Consider the following 19,589-nt stretch of genomic DNA (forward strand, 5'->3'; position numbering starts at 1 on the left):
CTAGGCTGGCTTGGAATCACTAGGAATTCATTACTAATTCACTTTTTTTAAAGGCAGGGTCTCCAATAGCCCAGATTAGCCTCAACTCACAGCAATCCTCCTGTCTCAGCATCTCAAACTCAGGGACTATAGGCATAAGCCACTATGTCTGATCCTTTTCTTTCTTATTGTGTGAATGTTTGAGGGCAGCCTGGGTAACATGAGCCTATACCCCATCCTCCCCTCCCCCCAAAAAACGCCAAAGGAAACCCATCCTTCCCTAAGATAGACGAGCCACCATTTCCTGTGTGATACGGCTCCTGTGTGATCTGTGTTACGCATGTAGAGGTCAGAGGACACCTTTCCAGAGTGGTTGTTCTCCGTCCACCATGTGGGCTCTGGGATGGGACTCAGGCCCTCAGTCTTGGAAGCACACATCGCAAGCGTCTCACTGTCTTCTTCATTCCTGTTATTATTATTTTTTTGGTTCTTTTTTTCGGAGCTGGGGACTGAACCCAGGGCCTTGTGCTTCCTAGGCAAGCGCTCTACCACTGAGCTAAATCCCCAACCCCATTCCTGTTGTTTATTAAAGCTTTATTTATTGTTCTCTTATGTACACTTGCATGCACATGTGAATGTGTGTGCCTAGCCTCTTTCTTGAAGGCAAGAAGAGGCCAGAACCCCTGGAGCTGGAGTTATAGGTTGGTGTGGGCTGCCTGGCATGGGTGCTGGGAACTGAACCCTGCCCACTGCATACCAACCAGGGCAGTGAGTCACCCCTCCAACTCCCCTTCACTCTTTTCTAATCCCTGAAAAATACATTGTGTGGACCAGTCATGGGAGAGTACTGTGGACATCTGGTAGACCTGTGTGTATACCTGGAGGTCCAGGTCCCTCCCTGGTTTATGTGAATCTTCATTCTGTGGCTTTTGTTGAACCTTTTGGGGGCTGCTAGGTGGTTTTCCGAACAGCCTACAGTTTCCACAGCATCTTACAATGTCCTGTGTGGTCTGTTGGTTCTGGGCATTTGTGCTAACAAGAGATAGTGGCTCAGTGACCTAGATAGGAAAGAAGGAAAAGGAACATTATCTTAGATTTTTTTTTAAATGTGTTTTCTTTTTTTTCTTTTCTTTTTCTTTTTTTCGGTTAAATGTGTTTTCAAGATAGAATTTTTCTATGTAGCCCTGAGATTAAAAGTGTGAGGTATCCTATCCGGCTTCTTTGGAGGCGTGAGGAATGATGGGAGAAGTAGGGTTTCATTTTGACCAGATCTATTCAGATTTGCCCTGTCCAAGGTGACCTTGAACTCCTAATCCTCCTGCCCCCACCTCCTGAATGCTAAAATGCTAGGTGCGAACCACCACACCTTGTTTCTGTGGGGCTAATGGATCAGGGGAACTCAGGGCTGCGTGAAAGTTAGACTCTACCAATTGAGTGTTATCTTCAGACTTTTTTTTTTTCTCTTTCATTTTCTTTGGGAGACAGACTCTCACTCTGTAGGTCTCACTGGCTGGCAGGCACTCGGATCCACCCGCCTCTGCCTCCCAAGAGTAGGGAAGAAAGGTGTTCACCACCGCCATTTTTTTGAGACAGGATCTTGTGTAAGCCGGACTGCCTGAATGCTCACTATATAGCCTAGTTGGTCTTGATTTCTAGGCAGTCTTCCTGCCTCTGCCTGGAGAGAACTGGGGTTTCAAACTAATGTCACCGCATCCTGATTTGTCTGTGGCTCTGCGACTAGGCAAACCTGGCCTTGAACTGAGCCTTTTGAATGCTCCCTGTAGGCTCCTTTAAAAGTCCACTCTCAAAAAAAAAAAAAAAAAAAAGGCCACTCTCCTGTCTCTCATTCAGGCGTTCACTTTGGAAGGTCTGTTTTCGCTTCCGATGGGACTTTGCGAGGCAGATTTGTCTTGGTCTTTTCTACAGATATACCAGCTGCTCAACCTGTTGAGACCCCTTTGGGGGTTGAATGCCCCTTTCTTAGGGATCACCTAAGACCATCAGGAAACACAGATATTTACATCACAATTCAATTCGTAAGAGTGGCAAAATCACAGTTATATAGTAGCAATGAATGTAATTTTATGGTTGGGGGTCACTACAGCATGTGGGACTGTATTACAGGGTCGCAGCATTAGGAAGGCTGAGGGCACTGCTCTAAATCTGTGAACTCAAGGACTTCCCCCAACTAGCAATGGAACCCAGAGCCTTGTGCAAGCTGGGCAGAGAACTAAATCAGCGACCTGCACAGAACACCTCAGCTCTTCATAGATGGCTTTTAGCCAAACATCCTAGCAACTGAAACCTAGATCTCACCCCTCCTTTTCTCAGCCTGCTTAAGCAGGCTTATAATTTCCCACTGTGTGAGCCCAAAGCCTTCCAGTCCTGCCTTGGGATTTACATAACCATCCAAGCCCAGCCCTCCAGAATCCTGGCTCCTCCCTTTCTGGAACCCTCCTTGTTACTTCACACAAACAGGCTTGGTTCTCGGTTCCATTTTTTGTTTTTGGCTTCTGGGGATTTCCCTTACTTTCTTGTGAACTCAGTTATTCATTTGAAAGAACAGTTGGCTTTTACCTAGAATTTCCACCAGTCTGTGTGGGGGCAGAGCGTTCAGGGTTGCCCACTCTGGGGGTGTTGCTGGAAATGAGTGCCTTTGGCTTTCAGGACACCACTTCTTTTGGGGCTCTTCGCTCCAGCTGGCAACTCTGGGTGTTCCTTCACATGTGACCCCAGCTTCTCCTGTCTCCTAAAGCCTGCATCTCCTCAGCTTCGGGTCCTTTAATGAACCAGCTGATTCATCTCAAATGGAAATCAGACAGGTCAACCTGGTTCCTGTTTGGTCAGATATTTTTGGGCCCAGCTCTCTTATAAATCACTGGCCAGCCGGTGCCTTGGCTGTCCCTGGGGTGACACCCATGCCTGACCCAATCATCAGTAGTCTGAGCAGAAGTAGGCAGTCACATGATTCCGGAGACAGTGACTTCTGCCCTTCCTGTGGAAGGCAGTGTGGGTGGGGCAGGCTCCGGGTCTGATGGGTGCAGACTCTGACACACCGAAAGGTTCCCCAAGTGCTTGATTGACAACAGCCAGAGGGGTTTTAGTGTTTTTTTTTTTTTCCAGCTGAATTCTTAACTTGGCTTCTCCATTCACCCCGGCATTGACATTGTCTGCCTGTCTTAACACATCCACTTCTCCCGTGTTTCTGCTCTGTAATTAGTAAATAATGGGAACAGGGTTTATCCTCTGAGATAATTTCACTGCCCTCACTTCAAAAACTCAACTTCTCCACACCATTTTTTGTTCCTCTTTAAAAGCAACTGAGTGCTTCTGGGGCTGGGGTCAGAAAACCTTGAAAAGCAGCGCCTCTGCCTATGAGAAGTCAGGACTCCCAGAGCTGCTTGGCCTGTGAATGCCTGTGAGAAGCTCCTCCCCACTGAAAAACCAGCCAGAGCTGGCACCAGCCCTGTGTGGAGGGTGGCCCTTGTGGTACAAAAATCCGCATGTGTGGTGGGGGTTGTGGGGGCGAGGGAAGGACACCTATAATCTTAGCACTTGGTAGGTGGAGGCAGGATGACCAGAAGTTCAAGGTCAGTCTGAATCAACCAGGCCAGACCTGGGACGCATCTCACCAAACAAAGGAAATTATTTATTTGATAATCCATGTGTTCTTTTTATATGTCATGGTGGCTTGAATGAAAGTGGCCCCCATAGGCCCATATTTTGAATACTTGGTCCCAGAATTGTTTGGGAAGGCTTAGGATACATGGCTTTGTCAAAGGAGGTGTGTCACTGGTGTCCTGCTATGTGTTTCAAAGGACTCTTGACCTTCCCAGGTCCCCCCAGCCCCCCCACCCCCTCTGGCTTTTAATAATGAATCAAGATGTGAGCTCTCAGCTTTTCCTTTGCCCCACAGGCATGGACTCAAGGACTGCTGAAGCCATTTAAGCCAGATTTAACACTGTCTTATCAGTCGTGTTAATCACGGGGTCTGTGCATCATAGGTGTGTGCCTGATGCCTGAAGAGGCCCAGAGGCCATCAGGATCCCTGGGACTGGAGTTATAGGTAGTTGTGAGGTGCTGTGTGGATGATGGGTCCTTAAACCCTGGTGCTGTGCAAGATCAGCATGTATTCTTAACCACTGAGTCATTTTTTCCAGCTTCAACAATTCTATGTATTTTGGTGGTAGTGATTGATGGGGGTGGGGGTGGTTTTTGTGTGTGTGTGTGTGTGTGTGTGTGTGTGTGTGTGTGTATGTATGTATGTTTTTTTTTGTTTTGTTTTTGTTTTTTTGGAGCTGGGGACCGAACCCAGGGCCTTGCGCTTCCTAGGTAAGCGCTCTACCACTGAGCTAAATCCCCAGCCCCATGTATGTATGTTTGAGACAAACTCTCACTAGCAGACACAGCTAGTTTGGAACTAGATAATGTGTAACCCAGGCTAGGCTCAAACCTCAAAACTTCAGCCAACTGAGGACCACAGACCTGTGCCTAAGAACTAATATTTGCCACAAGCTTGAGACCAGCATGGGTAGGCTGCATAGTGAGTTCCCACAGTCCGACCTAATGGAGACAATTGCTCATCGAGGCTGTCTTTCCAAGTGACTGGAATGGGTCAAGTTGGCAATTAAGTTTAACCAGCACAAGAACGGATATTTAAACATTATTTAAATGAGGAACCAAGGTGCAGAACTCCTTGAGCAGTATGCTCTTGTTGGTGCACAAAGTCGCTTGCACACACACACATACCCTTACACACAGAGGCAGAGTGTGCAGACACTATTGAGTATATCTAAAAAGACAGGAAGACAGTCACTGTAGTATCCGTCGAGACAGAAAGATAAGGGATGAAGTGGGAGGTGACTACCAGCTCTCTTTCCTTTTAGACCTTTTTAATTTCTCCTGTCATTTAGTTCTGTTCTTCCGCTGTTGGGAATTGAACCAGGTCCTAGTGCATACTAAGCAAGCACTCTACCACTGAGTTCCTAGACTCCCATCATTACTTTGTTTGACACAGGATCTGATGAAGCCCAGGCTGGTCTCAAACTCACTATGTAACAGAGGCTGGCCTTCAACTCCTAACCCTCCTGCCTCTACCTTCTCAGTTGCTAGGACTCTAAGCGTGCCCCCATTCTGGGAAACACTCTGTATATTTGCTTCTGACCTTTCACATTGTTGATCTTAAGGGTTGCCTGCTCCTGGTGCTATTGGAAGTGGGTGTGGGACGGTCAGAGCCTAGCAGAAGGAAGCCAGGTCACTGGGCAGGCCAGTGAAGGAGATAGTAAGACCTCCGCCCCTTCCTGCTTTCCTGTTACGAGGTGAGGCATCTGCTCTGTCATGTGCTTGTGCTGGCTTGCTAGTTGGCCTGAAAGCAAGTGGGCCTCTGAAACTGTGAGCCAAAAGAGACAGTTCCTCCTCCTCCTCCTCCTCCTCCTCCTCCTCCTCCTCCTCCTCCTCTTCCTCTTCCTCCTCCTCCTCCTCCTCCTCCTCCTCCTCCTCCTCCTCTTCCTCCTCCTCCTTCTTCTTCTTCTTCTTCTTCTTCTTTTAAGATTTATTTTATTTATATGTAAGTACACTATAGCTGTCTTCATCCATACCAGAAGAGAGGGCATCAGATCTCATTACAGATGGTTGTGAGCCACCATGGTTGCTGGGATTTGAACTCAGGACCTCTGGAAGAGCAGACAGTGCTCTTAACCACTGAGCCACCTCTCCAGCCTGACAGTTCCTTCTTTTAACCTTTGCCCTTACTATGTAGCTTAAGCTAGATCTGGCCTCATCATGGTGCCCAAGCTGGCCTCAAACTGCAACCTCCTATTTCACCTTCCGGAGTGCTGAGACCAAAGGCCTATGCTACCATGCCTACTTTTTATTTTTGTTTTGGACTACTGTGCATGCAGGAGAATGTGTGCATTTCTGCTCCTGTGCTTGAAGATACTGAAGTTGACCTTGGAGGTCTTCCTCAGTTGCTCTCTACCTCTTGGCTGTTTGCAGCTTGGATCTGCCAGTCTCACTATGTAAACCAGGCTGGCCTGGAACTCAAGAGATCTGACTGCTGCTACTTCTCTAGTGTTGGGATTAAAGACACGTGATGCTCACTGAACCAGAAGACAGAAGGGCACTGATTCATCTAGACTGGTCAGCCAGTCATCATCAGGATTAATTGTCCCTGCCTCTCTGCTGGGATTATAGGAGGCTACACTCTCATGGGGGTGCTGGGGTTTGAACTGAGGTCTGAATGCTCGTATGGCAAGGATTTTACTGAAGGAGCCATTTTCCCCTCCCCTCCCTTCTTTTGAGCTAGGATCTTGCATCTTGAACTTACTAACTTAACTGAGGACGAACACTTCCTGCTTCCATTTCCCGAGTACTAGGATTATGGCATGCGCATTCGTGCCTGGCTCAGACATGCTGTCAGATCCCTTGAGTGTATACCTATGATTAGATTGCTGGGTCATATGGCAACCCTGTTTATCATCCGAAGTATATCATAGACATTCGTTTCCTAAAATGGCCGCATGCAGTATTTTACCATTCTACCAGTAATGCATGGAAGTCGCTGTCAGTACCGTTCTTTTTATCTGACATGTCCTTCAGTGGGTGCTGTTTTAGTTTTTCTTCCTGTCGCCGTGATATAAAATACTTCCGACAAATGCAACTTAAGGGTTAAGGGTTTATCTTGGCTCACAGTTCAAGGGAAGCTCATCGTCCTGCATAAGGAAGTGAGGCGGCAGATCCTGGTCACATCTCATCCACACTGAGGAAGCAAAAAAAGCAATGAAGGAGTTGCTACTGTTCATCTCCCTGGGTAGGCCCAGGATCCCATCTGGGGGAAGGGCACCATCCATGGCGGGTGGGTCGTCCCACCTCGGTTAACACAATCAAGCTAATACCTCACAGGTAGATCCTGAGGTTCATTTCCCAAGCGATTCTAGTTTCTGTGAAATTGGCAGTGAACATCATACTTGGGAGACGGAGGCAGGCAGACCTCTGTGACTTTGAGGTCAGCCTAGTCTACACAGTGAGTCCCAAGTCAGCCAGAGGTACTTAGTGAGCCACTGTCTCAAAAAAAAAGCAAAGCACCTAACCATCACAGTACTTAAAAAAACATTTCATAGAAAGTGATTGTCTCTTTCCTGCAAATACATTTAACATATTTCAGGAAAGCTGGGTGAGTTGGCTCATTCCTGTGATCCCAACATTTGAGAAACGAAGCAGAATTGCCATGACTTGGAGACCAGCTTGGACTACATAGTAAAGTCCACATCAGCTCGGCTACAGAGAGAACATATGCCTGTCATCCCAGCACTTGGAAGGTTGAGACAGGATCATTAGGAATTCAATGTCATTTTCAGCTATGTAGAAAAGTCTAGACCAGCTCGTACTTCAGGAGAAACTGTTTTTAAGATGAACCAAAAATCCCGAACAAACAAGAAGAAAAACAAAAGTTTTAGAGAAGAGAAAACATAACCAACCAGACGTGCGTTGGCTTTCTAAATTCATCCAGCTAGGGAGAGCCACTTGAGGGTCACAGGCAGGGCAAGTTGGCTGCAGAGGAGCTCCTGGGATGGATGCAATAGGCTGCCAAGCCATTCATGGCACACACGCACACACAAAATTACAGGTCGCCAGAGCCGATTTAAATGAAGACGGGGAGTGGCCGGTCTGGCTGCTCTTTACGACCAGTGTGGAAGCCTTCTCAGACGTGTTTCCCCCACTTTAAACCAAACGGGTCCTAGATCTCCTCCGCCTGTCCCTGTCTCTCCTCCGAAGCCTGGATTCCTGCATGGGTGTGAAGCGGTTCAGACAACAGCCTCGGGGGAGGTGGGCGGGTGCCAGCTCACTTTCAAAGCTGGTCTTTCCAAGCAGGGTTTTAGGCATGCGCAATGCTCGCCCGAGAGTCATCTAGCTCCTTTTGCAGGGAAACTTCAGACTGGAATGACTGCAGTGATGCAAGAGGGGAGGAAAATGTGGGAAACTGTTACTCCTTCTTGTTGGTAACCCCTGCTAGTCCGGAGCACCGAGCTGGCACGTGCGATCGCAGCTGGCTTAGTCAGCGCACACTTCAGGCTTGATGCGGTTCTTAAGTTCCCATTGAACCGTTTAGTCGGCTGTTGCTGGTGTTCTCAGGTGAGGCACTGAAAGTTCCAGAAACCAGCCATTATCGCCAGCTCTGAAAGTTGCAGAACAGGCTTAGCCTGTTGAGGTGGTTAAGTGCTAAAACCCATTATTTATTTATTTGTTCATTTAATTAATTAGCGATACCAGGACTGAATTGAGGATTCCAAGCCACGGACTCACTGGGCTACATCTCCAGCTCCCATCTCCTCACTTTTCTTGCCTTCCTTCTTCCTTCCTTCCTTCCTTCCTTCCTTCCTTCCTTCCTTTCTTCCTTTCTTCCTTCCTTTTTCTTTTAAAGTTGAGGAAGGATTTTGCTAAGTTGCCTGGGTTGGTCTTGAATTTGTGATCTTCCTGTCTCAGCCTCCTAATGCCAGGAATTATGTAGCACTACTTTTTTTTTTTTTTAAATCTCTTTTGTTCTATGCTGGTGATTAAATCCATGACTCTGTGCATGCTAGGCTACCACTGAGCTATACTTCCAGCCCTACAGCCCATACCCTCAGCCCCTAGCAACACAATAAAAGATGAATTCAGGGGCCAGGGACAGCAATGAGACAGAAGCAGAGTCTCTGGGAGCCAGGCATAGAGGCTCTCACCTGTAAGCCTAGCTATAGGGAGGCAGAACCTGGAGGAGCACTGTGGGGTTCAGGCCAGCCTGGAGGGCATAGTGGATTCCTGGACAGCTTGTGCTAAAAAGTGAGACCATGTAACAGTCAAAGAAAGGAAGCCCCTGGGCTAGATTTCTCAACCGGGAGGCATTTGCTCACCTGTTCACTTTAAAGCCTAAGGGAGAGATACTCACTTGGACTTCTGTATTCGTCACATCTAGAGATGACCTTCTGACCCAGATCCCTACTTACCGGGAGCTATCAAGGGGCATTTGACTGAGCTAGGGAATGCGAGGTATTGAGAGGAAAAAAAAAAAAAGAGTGTGGGGGTTGGGGATTTAGCTCAGTGGTAGAGTGCTTGCCTAGCAAGCACAAGGCCCTGGGTTCAGTCCCCAGCTCCGAAAAAAGGAAAAAAAAAAAAAAAAAAAGAGTGTGGGCATAGTATTCCTCCTGACGCTGGTTCCAGTGCTGACTGCATTTAGGGGCTTCCTTGCAACTTGGTGTGATGCCGCAGCCGTGACAGCCACCAGGTGAGCATGAGGCTAAGGTCAGAGCAACAGGGCTCTGCTGCTCTCTGTGATGTGATGAGAGACCACAACCGCATGAGCCTCATGCTTGATGAGCAGGCTCTGTGGTGATTGTACTCAGCATTTTATTTTATTTTATTTTACTTTTGAGACAGGGTCTCTCTTTGTTGCCTTGGATGTCCCGGAATTCTCTCTGTAGGCCAGGCTGGTCTCAAAATCAGATCTACCTGCCTCCGTCTCCCCTGTGTGCCATCAACTTCAGTTCTGTTGCTACTCTTGATTGTAGCCAAAAGGTCAAGGGCTGAGCTACCTCTAGGAATGTCCAGAAGACTGTTGGAAAGATCTGTTGCTTGCACATAGGTGAAGAGGTGCAATGAGGAAGAGCCCGAGGCTTGGCCAGGTGTACATCCTTGGTTGAGTGACTGATTTGTTCAAAGCCTCCTTTCCCGCATCTCTGAAATGGGGGTCATCGGCATCCGAGCAAAGATTACATGAATGGGGGAGAAGAAGTACAAGAAGAAAAGTTGGGTGTGCTGCTGCCCTTCAGATGCCAGGACCGCCGTGAGTTCGAAACTAACTTGGGCTGCAGCTTTAAGATCCTGCCTCAAAACAAAAGACAAGACAAGACAAAACAAACCCATGTTAGAAAGCAAAATAAAACCCCAGAGTACTTGAAAGATATACGTGCTCTGAATTCTGGCTGGTACTGGCCTCCTTGTCTGACACGAGTCCCAAAACACCCAACTTTCCTACTTTGGAAATGCTTGAGTCTGCAGAAAATTTGAGCCTATGAGAAAGGCAGGCTGAGGGCACAGCTCAATGCTCTCGAGTGAGTACTTAGCTTGCATAAGGTTCTGGGTTCAATCCCAGCAGCCAAAGTGGCAAACACCTGTGTACCTGTCTGCAGTTGGCTTTCAGTTTCTGTGATCAACACCGTGATCAAAAGGGTTGATTTCCACTTAAAAGTTCATCACCGAGGAACCCATGCCATGGAGAAATGCTACCTTCTGGATTGCTCAGCCTGCTTTCGTATACACCCCAGAACCACTTGTTTGGGGTGGCACTGCCCTTATAGGACTTAGACCTGCCACACCAATCTTTACTCAAGAAAATGAACCACAGATCTGTCTACAGATCAATGCGATGGAAGCCTTTTCTCACTTGAGATGCCCTCTTCCCAGATGGTTCTAGTTTGTGTCAAGTTGCCAAAAAAACCAAACAACAAAAACTGAAACCAGCTAGCCTGCATGGTGTTCTGAAAGGAAATCTACTGGCAATGCCACATTTGCTCACATGCACCCTTGCCACCCACCATCCCGTATTTTCATCTTTGAGACATTTGAGGGTAAATTGGAGGAAGGGACATATAGGGTTTATAGAATGATGATTCCCTTTATTTTATGGAGGAGGGTGGAGCCTGTCATGGTACGTGTGTTGGAGGACAGCTCTCGGGGGCTGGTCCCCTCCTTCCGTCCTGGGACCTCACTCTTCAGGCTTGATGGCAAGGGCCTTTCCCTGATGGACCATTTGCTGGCCTTCCCTTAGGGTTTTCTCCTTCATCTAGGTCAAGTGATCGACAAGTTGTACTCCTTAGGTTTTTGGAACCACTCTGGTGGTTCTGTCCTTTACATACATGACATGAAGTGTGACCAGTAGAATACATTCCTTTTTGGAATTTGAACTAAGTTTTCTCTCTCCCTCCATCTTTCTTCCTTTCAATAGACCCTTATTGGGTAGCCCTAGCATGTCTGGCCCAGTGCTCCTGACAGTTCTGCTGCCTCAGCCTCTTGAGTCCTGGAATTACCATGTGTAGGCAGCCTGGAATTTCAGATGTAGTGGAGGATAGGCTTTGTCCTTTTCCCTTCTAAACGCAACGATTATAGGTGTGCCCTACCAGGCCTACCTCTGGTGCTAATCTTTTTTTTTTTTTTTTTTTCTTTTTTTCGGAGCTGGGGACCGAACCCAGGGCCTTGCGCTTCCTAGGTAAGCGCTCTACGATTGAGCTAAATCCCCAGCCCCTTTTTTATTTTTTTATTTTTTTTTTGGAGCTGGGGACCGAACCCAGTGCCTTGCGGTTGCTAGGCAAGCGCTCTACCACTGAGCTAAACCTCCAACCCTTCTCTGGTGCTAATCTTGTTGGTGATGTAAGCATCATGGGCCTCAAAGGACAGGGACTTACAAGGCAGGCAGATGCTGTTGGGTCTTGCCTGGGATCTCAGCCTCTGTGAACTGGTGTGCTCCCATTCCCTCTGGCTTCTCAGAGAGGGAGAGTTGGGGCCAGGAAGGAGAAAGTAGGAGCTGTCAGCATTCTTAAGCCCTAGGCTTGAGGGCTTCACCCTAGGACTTGTGTGTCTTTTGGGCAACAGTCTTAGAACCAACCCTACTTCGAAGAAGGGACACAAGTCAATCCCTTCCTGGGGACTGGGCAAACAGGGAAGGATAAAAGTGGCGTCTTCACTGATCATTTACCTGATGTCACCCAGCTGCTTTCGATTCTGACTCTAGGGCCTGCCAGATGTTACTCAGCAGCACGACTGGCTTCTTTTTGGATCTTTTTCTGACATAATTCAATTTGTTTTTACTGTTCCTATCTGTTCTACTCTGAGCATATACATATATAAATATTATGCATATGTCTGAATACATTTCAGTATAACATTGCACTTGAATCAATAATTATTTTAATGTACTTTTGTTACACTTAGAATTATTATTACTATTATGAATTTTTTTAAAGATTTTATTTATTTATTGTATATGAGTACACTGTAGCTGTCTTCAGACACACAAGAAGAGGGCATCAGATCTCATTACAGATTGTGAGCCACCATGTGGTTGCTGGGATTTGAACTCAGGACCTCTGGAAGAGCAGTCAGTGCTCTTAACCAGTGAGCCATCTCTCCAGCCCCTCTATTATGAATTTTAAGATAGGATTTCCCTATGTACCCCTGGATGGCCTGGAACTGAGATCTGCCTGCCTCTGCTTCCTGTGCGTAGGGTGTGCATCACCAGACCCGGCTTGGGACTTGGCTGCTGTGTGACTAACTCCATGGGTGAAGAGTGGACACTTGCAGAACAGTGAAGCAGGAACTGCCATCGTGCAGGTGGGAAATCCTGGAGGTAACAGCAGAGAGTTAGGATAGAGTTAATCTTATTCACACCGAACACATTTTATACAGTTGTGCCCCAAGACATCTATTTTATCCCACTATCTCCAGATTCCTTTCCAAGTTCTTTTTATATAAGAATTATCCAAAAGCCCGGGATGCTACTGCATGCCTCTAATCTAGCACGAGGGAGGAAGAGGCAGCTGGGTTTTTGAGTTGGAGGGTAGCCTGGTCTACGTTTATTGCCTTTGACTTTGACCTTATTTATTTTGGTCAAACCTGCCCCCACCCCGGGTTGGCTTTAAAGTTTTGTTTCTTCTGTTTCTACCCTCGGAGGCATGGGGTCACTGGGATTGGCTTCATTGGTAGAGGCTGGTTCTGTAGAATGCTGCACGTTCTGCGTTTGTTTTTGTATCTTCCTATTCCGTTAGATTCAGGTCACTTATTTTGGTTTGCTTTAGCAAGTACATTACCTTGGTAGCTTTCTGCTCTATGCACCGCATCCTTTCAGGAGGCATGGGGTGACAGTTTGAGCCACTTCTTTTGGCACCAAGTTTAAGACGCACTTGGTTAAGGTGGTGTCTCTCAATTCTCCCCACTGTAACGCAAGCTGTTCTCTGGTTTCAATCCCGACACTCAGAGACCACATTGAGGACTGAACATCTTGTGACCCAAAACCCTTTCAAGTCAGTGACTTAGCAGGGATCCTACCTCGGGCCTCAGTTTGCTCGTCTGAAAAGTAAGGATGACGCCCCCTCAGCTACTCGTCTTGAGGAACGGTGCTTGGCGCACAATGAACACTCCATAGAGGTCAGGAATTCCAGGATGGAGACAGGCACACGGGAAATCGAACGCTGGACGCCCCCTTTAGCTCCAGGGGATGGGTAAGCTGGTGGCAACCCAGGCCTTGCGACCACGCCTCTTGCCTCGCGCAGGGCCCCCTGGGACCCGTAGTGCTGGGCGTGGCCGCGGGACTACAAATCCCGGCGGCCCCCGCGCCGCGGCTTCAGCGGCGGCTGCCTCAGCTCCTCAGAGCGCCGGCGGCGGCCTCGGCGGAGTCGGTGTCGGCGGCCGGGGCTGAGCTGTGAGTTTCCGATCGAGAACAGCGTTGGGGAAGATGGCGGCGAGCGGTGAGTGGAGAGAAAGGCAGCGGCGAGCAGCAGGCGAGGCCGGAGGCATGGCCTGAGGCGGGGGTCTTGGGGTCGCCAGCAACGCGCGGCGCAGACGACCGGGATCGGGCGGGCGGCGCTGGGCTCCGGGGCCCGTGCAGGGTCGCGAGGAGTTCGCGGCCGCGGCCTCTGCTGCTGGAGCTCCCCCCGGCGAATCTCGGGTCGGAGAAGCTCAGCGTAGCCTCCTCTTCCCGCCGGCGCCGCCCGGCGGGGCGGACGCGGGCGGCTCCTCGGGCAGGAGCTGCGGCTCCGCTGTGAGCGGGCGCGGCGGACACGGAGTCTGCTCTGCGCGCAGGGTGAGCGCGGGGTGTGTGCGTGGTGAGAGCGGGGTCTGTGGTGTGTGCGGGGTGTGTGGAATGGATGTGGAGTCTGGGATGTGCCAGGTATGTGGCGTGGCTCCTGAGTCTGCCAGGTGTGTGTGGTGGATGCAGGGTGAGTGCGGGGTCTGCAGGGTGGATGCAGGGCGGGTAAGATGAGTGCGGTGTGCGAGAGGTGTGTGCTAGTGTGCGCCGGGTGAGCGGAGATGTGAGGTATGAGTGCGAGGTCTGCGGTCTGTGTGGGGCGAGGACCCGTGTGGATGCGGGGTCCTCGTTGTGTCTAGGGTGGGTGCTTTGCGGATGAGGAGTTTGAGGTGTGTAGCGTGGATGCAGGCTCTGCTGTCTGTATGGGATGAGTGTGGGGTCTCCCCTCTGTGCGGCGTGGATACGTGCTCTGCGGTCTGGTATCCGCTATCATCGTGGTCGCTTTCATCTTACGAAATTCCCAGTCTAGGTTCGTTCATTGATTCTGTTTGCAATAGTTTAAATGAACCCGAGCCGCACAGCCTGCAAGAGAAGTGGGAGGCAGTGCTACTTCCTAGGCAGCTTGAGGGTGTCTAGGGTGGAAAAGTTAACCAGAAGAGCAGCCTGGAGAGGCCAGAGCATCTTAGGCCCACGGAACAGGAGCCCAGGACTCCACACTGTATGACCCGGAAGATTGGAGAGTGTCTTGAAGTCGAGAAACTTTTTTCCCCTCCCAAATGCGAAGACTTCCCTTTTTTGCAGTTTCTAAGTAGCGCTTCAAAGCCAACTTGTTTTTGTAATTAAGCTTGTGAGGTTAAAAAAAAAAAAAAAAAAAAAAGACCAGGAAGGAGAGCCATTCCCCTATCTGCTGCAGGGCAAGGTGGACCGAATAAGATGAGAGGTCCCGTATCAGGGTTTCTGTGGCCTGAGATTTAAACGCCTGCTGATCTCTGCAATGCCAAAGCCTTAACATTTGTTTCTGCAGGTTGGTGCTGGAGCCAAGGGTGTATCTTCAGCAAATACTGCTGTGGACTAACATGGCAGTGTAAACCTCTGAGTTTGTGAGAGGTTTGTTCTTCTAAAAAGTTAAATGACAATCAGTTATTCAGGATGGGTTTTTCCACTCAACTGAAAAGGTATGAAAACACAGAAAAAGGAATCTCTTCCACTCGGAACCCTCTCTGAGGTAACGACGGTTAGCATTTCTTGGAGTAAGTTTGGCTTTGGGACTTAAGACTTGAGTATTTTCATTAGAAACAAACCCCAGCTGCTGTATACTGAGAGCAGGAACAAGGAGGGGGGGTAGTGTTTTCTTCTTTTTGTTATTTAAAACTTGTAGGAGCGGGAGAGGTGGCTCAGTGCTTAAGAGCACTGATTGCTGCTCTACCAGAGGACCTGGAATTGACTCCCAGCTTCCTGCAACCATCTTTAGTGCCAGTTCCAGGGAATCGGTCGCCCCCTTCTGGCCTCTGTGGACATCAGGCACCCATCTGGCACTGATTTAAGCTTGATAGTTGTTAGGCCCTTGAATTTAGTGCTTCTGCTGTTTGCTGTGTTAAAACCCTTAAAGAAATAATAGTCTGTGGGATGTAGAACCCTGAGGCTTCCTTGTAAGAGGAAGCCTCTGTTTGTAACAGGTAAAGTGATACCAACCACTGTAGCTCCGGTGTCGCCGGAGGTAGCTTCCGGTTCTGAATTTAAATGAGCAGTAATCTAAACTGCCTGTGATCCCAAATTATGGGGTATTTTATATGTTGATAGAAAGACTTAATTGTCCAATCAGCATAAAAAAAAAACAAAACGGGGAATGACAGCTTTCGGCATTTAGAAAGAAGTACATTTTAGAGTTGGGGGACTCTAGGCAAAACGGGAGGCTCTAATTGTAAGCAGTTATGGAGGATGTTTCTATCAGGAAACATCCTTTAAAGAGGTCTTCAAAACACAAACTTCAGCATATAGTCAAGATTGTCTTTTTTTCTTTTAAGATTATTTTTTAAATATGTGAGCATTTTGCCTATATGTATGTGCGTCATGTGCACACTTACTGCTTAAAAGGTCAGATGAGGAACAGTGTCACATCCCTGGAACTGGAGTGAAGGATGCTTTGTGAGTAGGGCATAGTGTAGTATGCCTTTAATCTCAGGATTCTGGAGGCAGAAGCAGCTTTGAAGCCAGCCTGGTCTACAGAATGAATTCCAGGATAGCCAGTGAAAAACAGAAAACCCGTTTCAAAAAATGAAAATAAAGCAAACAAAACGTGTTTGTGAGCCACCTCGAGGGTGTTGGGAATCAAACGGAGGTGCTCTGCACAACCAGCCAGTGCTCTTAACCACTGAACTATATATCCAGTCCCCCAAATCTGCACGGATGGGTGTTTGAATGTTCGTTGGTTGGTGCACCACATCCGTGCCCCTGCCTGCTGTCTGTGGAGGCCAAAAGAGATTCCTTGGAACTGAGTTACTCCTTGGAACTGAGTTACAAGCAGTGAGCTGCCATGTATATGGTGAGATCTGAATCCTGACCCCCTGAACATGTAGCAAGTTCTCTCTCCACCAAGCCATCTCTCCAGCTCCTGTCTTAGGTGTTTTGAAATGGTCTCATTGCTCAGGCTGTTGTAGAATCCGGAGCTTATATTTCTCTGGTCGGTCTTGAACTCATGATCTGGCTGCCTCACCCTTGAGGTGCTGGGATTAGAGGTGTATGACACCTCAGGATAATTTATTACTTTTTGTCAGTCTCTGAATCATTAAGTTAATTAGCTTAGCATCTAGGTTGGCCTTGATTGAGCGCAGCCTCCTGCTTCAGTTTCTCACGTGAGAGAGAATGTAGGCCTGTTCCACTTTGTTTTGCTAGACTGGTTTTAAAAATTACTACAGGGGAGTTGGGATGGCTCAGAGGTTGAGCCCTTGCAGCTTTTTCAGAGAGAGGACCCAGGTTTGGTTCTCAGTACCCTCATGGCGGGTCACAACCTATTAAAACGTGAGCCCTGTGGCATCCAGTGCCCTTATCTGTCTTTCCTAGGCTCCTACACATGCTGCACATACATACAAAGAGAGAACAGTCATATACGTAAAATAAAATAAATAATATCTAAAAATACTTAACAGTTCATTCCAATGATTGAGCAGGAGCAGGAGAGGCGACTTAGTGGTTAGGAGAACTTACTGGTTCTCAGGAGGAGTTTTGTTCTCTTTCCAGCACCCACAAGGCAGCTCACCGCCTGTAACTTCAGTTCTGGGGATCATGCTGTCTTCTGGCCTCCACAGTCTCGTCCATGCTTGTACATTAGGGAATGATCTTAGAAGAGAACACTAGCCTGATAGGACAGCTAGGCTATCAGGGATCATAGTAAATTATCTCTGACTTTAACAAAACATGTTCCTTTTCTGTAATTTTATGTGTATAGGTGTTTGCCTGCATATACGTCCGTGCACCGTATGTGTGCTTGGTGCCTGAGGAGGCTTCTAGACCCCTGGGACTGGAGTTATAGACAGTTGTGAGCTGCCATGTGGTTGCTTAGATTCCTGAATCCTCTGCGAGAGCAGCCGGTGCTCTTAACCTCTGAGCTATTTCCCCAGCCCCATGTCTACATTTTGTTTTTGAGAGCCGTACTACTGATTCACACCCCTAGTTAAATTTATTATTATGCTTCAAAAGTGATTTTAGGTTGTATTTTCCCCTGGTATAAAAATTTCTGTAGGGCACCTCCACCCTCTTAGTAAATATGAACTCATTTATTAAGGAGGGAGTGCACTGTGAGGCCCGGGATCCTCTTTCTGGGAGATGTGTGAAGAAAATGCTTACATCTTGTTTTCTCCTTGGGTGCAGGGATGGAACACACTGGCCAGGCCTCACACATGCAAGTGTTCTGCGACTGAAGTGTGTCTCCAGGCCATCAAGACCTTCTTTGTCTTTTCCCCCTTTGTAATGTAGACCAGAGTAGCTCCCAACTCAGTCCTGCAGTTGGCCTTTTCATTATTTTATGTTTGTGGCCTAGCACTAATGCCTTTTTTTAAAATGACTTGTTTTCATTTTTTGTTTATTTTATTCACTTTATGTCTGAGTGCTCTGCTTCATGTATATTTGCATGTCAGAAGAGGGCGTCAGCTCCCTTTATAGATGGTCTTGAACAACCACATGTGGGTGCTGGGACTGAACTCAGGACTCCTGGAAGAGCAGCTAGTGCTCTTAACTGCTGAGCCATCTCCAGCCCTACTAATGCATTCTTGACTCATGTTTTTTATTTTCATTTTTTTTTTTTTCTGAGATTGGCTCTTACCTTATAGTCCTGGCTGTCCTGTAACTCACTGTAGACCAGGCTGGCATGAACCGAAAGTGCCTCTCTTGTATCTGCCTCCCACGAAATGGAGTGAAATGACAACTTAATTATTTTTGAATTACTTTATTACTTTATGTGTATGGATCTTTTTGTTTCTATGTGTGTATATGTACCATAGTGTCTGTTGAGGTCAGAAGAAGGTGCTTGATCCCATGGAACTGGAGTTACAGATGATTGTGAACTACAAAGTGGGAGCTGGGAAATGAACTTAGGAATTTTGCAAGAGAGAGCAACAAATGCTCTTCTAACCACTGAGCCAACTCTCCAGTCCCAACAACTTTTTTTTTAATGTGTGTGGTGTGGGATGGGGTGGGGTGGGGAGAGAGAGAGAGAGAGAGAGAGAGAGAGAGAGAGAGAGAGAGAGAGAGGGAGGGAGGAGAGAGAGAGAATGTGTGTGTGTGTGTGTGTGTGTGTGTGTGTGTGTACGTGTACGTGTGCGCGCGCCTGCCTGCCTGCCTGCCTGCCTGCCTGCCTGCCTGCCTGCCTGCCTGCCTGCCTGCGGGGTCATGTGCCAGGAAGCCCATTTTGACTCATTGAAATAGTAGTTTCTTACCATGTCAGCATGTCAGGGATATTCTTTCTAATTTACAGAATCCAGTCTTGCCCTAGAGTCCTGGCTCAGTGGCTAAAGATGTTTGGACAACCTACCAACCCGAGTTAGGTCCCTGCATGTCATTAATGGAGTACACCCTTGAAAGTCTGCACCTGCACACACATCCAGCATATCACTGTCTGGTCTTTTGTGCCACAGTGGTATGATTGTACAGTAGTTCTCTTAAGTTGAGACTACTGTTGGAGAACAATTTCAGTGTCTTTGAGTTTGGGTAATAGGGTATGAAGCAAGGAAACCCAAATGCCGCTGTCCTGTCTCTAATTGGTTGTTGATGTAAATGGCTTTAGGGTTTCTCCTTGCATTTTAAAACTCTATAATTTTAATTGTCTGCCAGAGGATATACTTTTGAAACTTTTAATTTGTTTCAAGTTTAGAATGACTATTGCCTCCAGTGGCAGTTTGTCTACATAGCAAATTGGCCACATTTAATACCTTCCTTACTCAGCTGAAGCTTCCTGGGATTGGAAAAACAAGAGTTGTTCTTGTTGCCTGTCGTCCATTGAGCAAGGGATCTCTGTACCAGCTGGGTCTGAGCCACGATATATACACAGTAGCATGGTGTAGCCTCTTTGCTGTACTGACCGGCTAGAGCTCTGGGAGCCACACATTAGCACTGGAGCCCATGTTCGCTTTCTCTCATGGTAACTGAAAGGATGTGACTGTTTTGGTTGCAGGGAGTTGTGAGGTGGGGTGCTGCAGCAAAAAGACTGTGACTCTCATGTTGAGTGCATTCTAGGAGGGGAAATGGGCAGTGTGGAGGAGGGCCTCTGTGGACCTGGGGGATTCTTAGGTAATGCTAGGTAAATATGTACCCATTGTCCTGACGGGGTCTCTGGGGATTCTAA

The 19,589-nt window shown here is 47.8% G+C and overlaps 1 protein-coding gene and 1 long non-coding RNA gene across 5 annotated transcripts in view; one reads left to right on the plus strand and one right to left on the minus strand.

The window, feature by feature from the left end:
- Window positions 1-9,340: 9,340 nt before the first annotated feature.
- LOC100909912 (uncharacterized) lies at window positions 9,341-13,281 on the minus strand. 4 transcript variants are annotated; one of them, XR_352829.5, is made up of 3 exons: window positions 13,054-13,281; window positions 11,415-12,349; window positions 9,341-9,834 (listed from the first exon to the last, which is right to left on the minus strand). It is a non-coding gene; the product is annotated as an uncharacterized LOC100909912 (long non-coding RNA). The 4 variants fall into 4 exon arrangements; XR_145907.6 differs by having other exon boundaries at window positions 9,341-9,838; XR_591855.4 differs by having other exon boundaries at window positions 11,705-12,349; window positions 13,054-13,280.
- Window positions 13,282-13,349: 68 nt separating this feature from the next.
- The window catches only part of Ncoa3 (nuclear receptor coactivator 3), an 80,008-nt gene continuing 73,768 nt past the window's right edge, over window positions 13,350-19,589 (plus strand). Inside the window, exon 1 of the mRNA NM_053454.1 lies at window positions 13,350-13,472. The gene's annotated coding sequence lies outside the window, so the exon portion shown is untranslated. The remainder of the gene's footprint in view (window positions 13,473-19,589) is intronic.

Source organism: Rattus norvegicus, chromosome 3, assembly GCF_036323735.1.
Source record: "Rattus norvegicus strain BN/NHsdMcwi chromosome 3, GRCr8, whole genome shotgun sequence".
Lineage (NCBI taxonomy): Eukaryota > Metazoa > Chordata > Mammalia > Rodentia > Muridae > Rattus > Rattus norvegicus.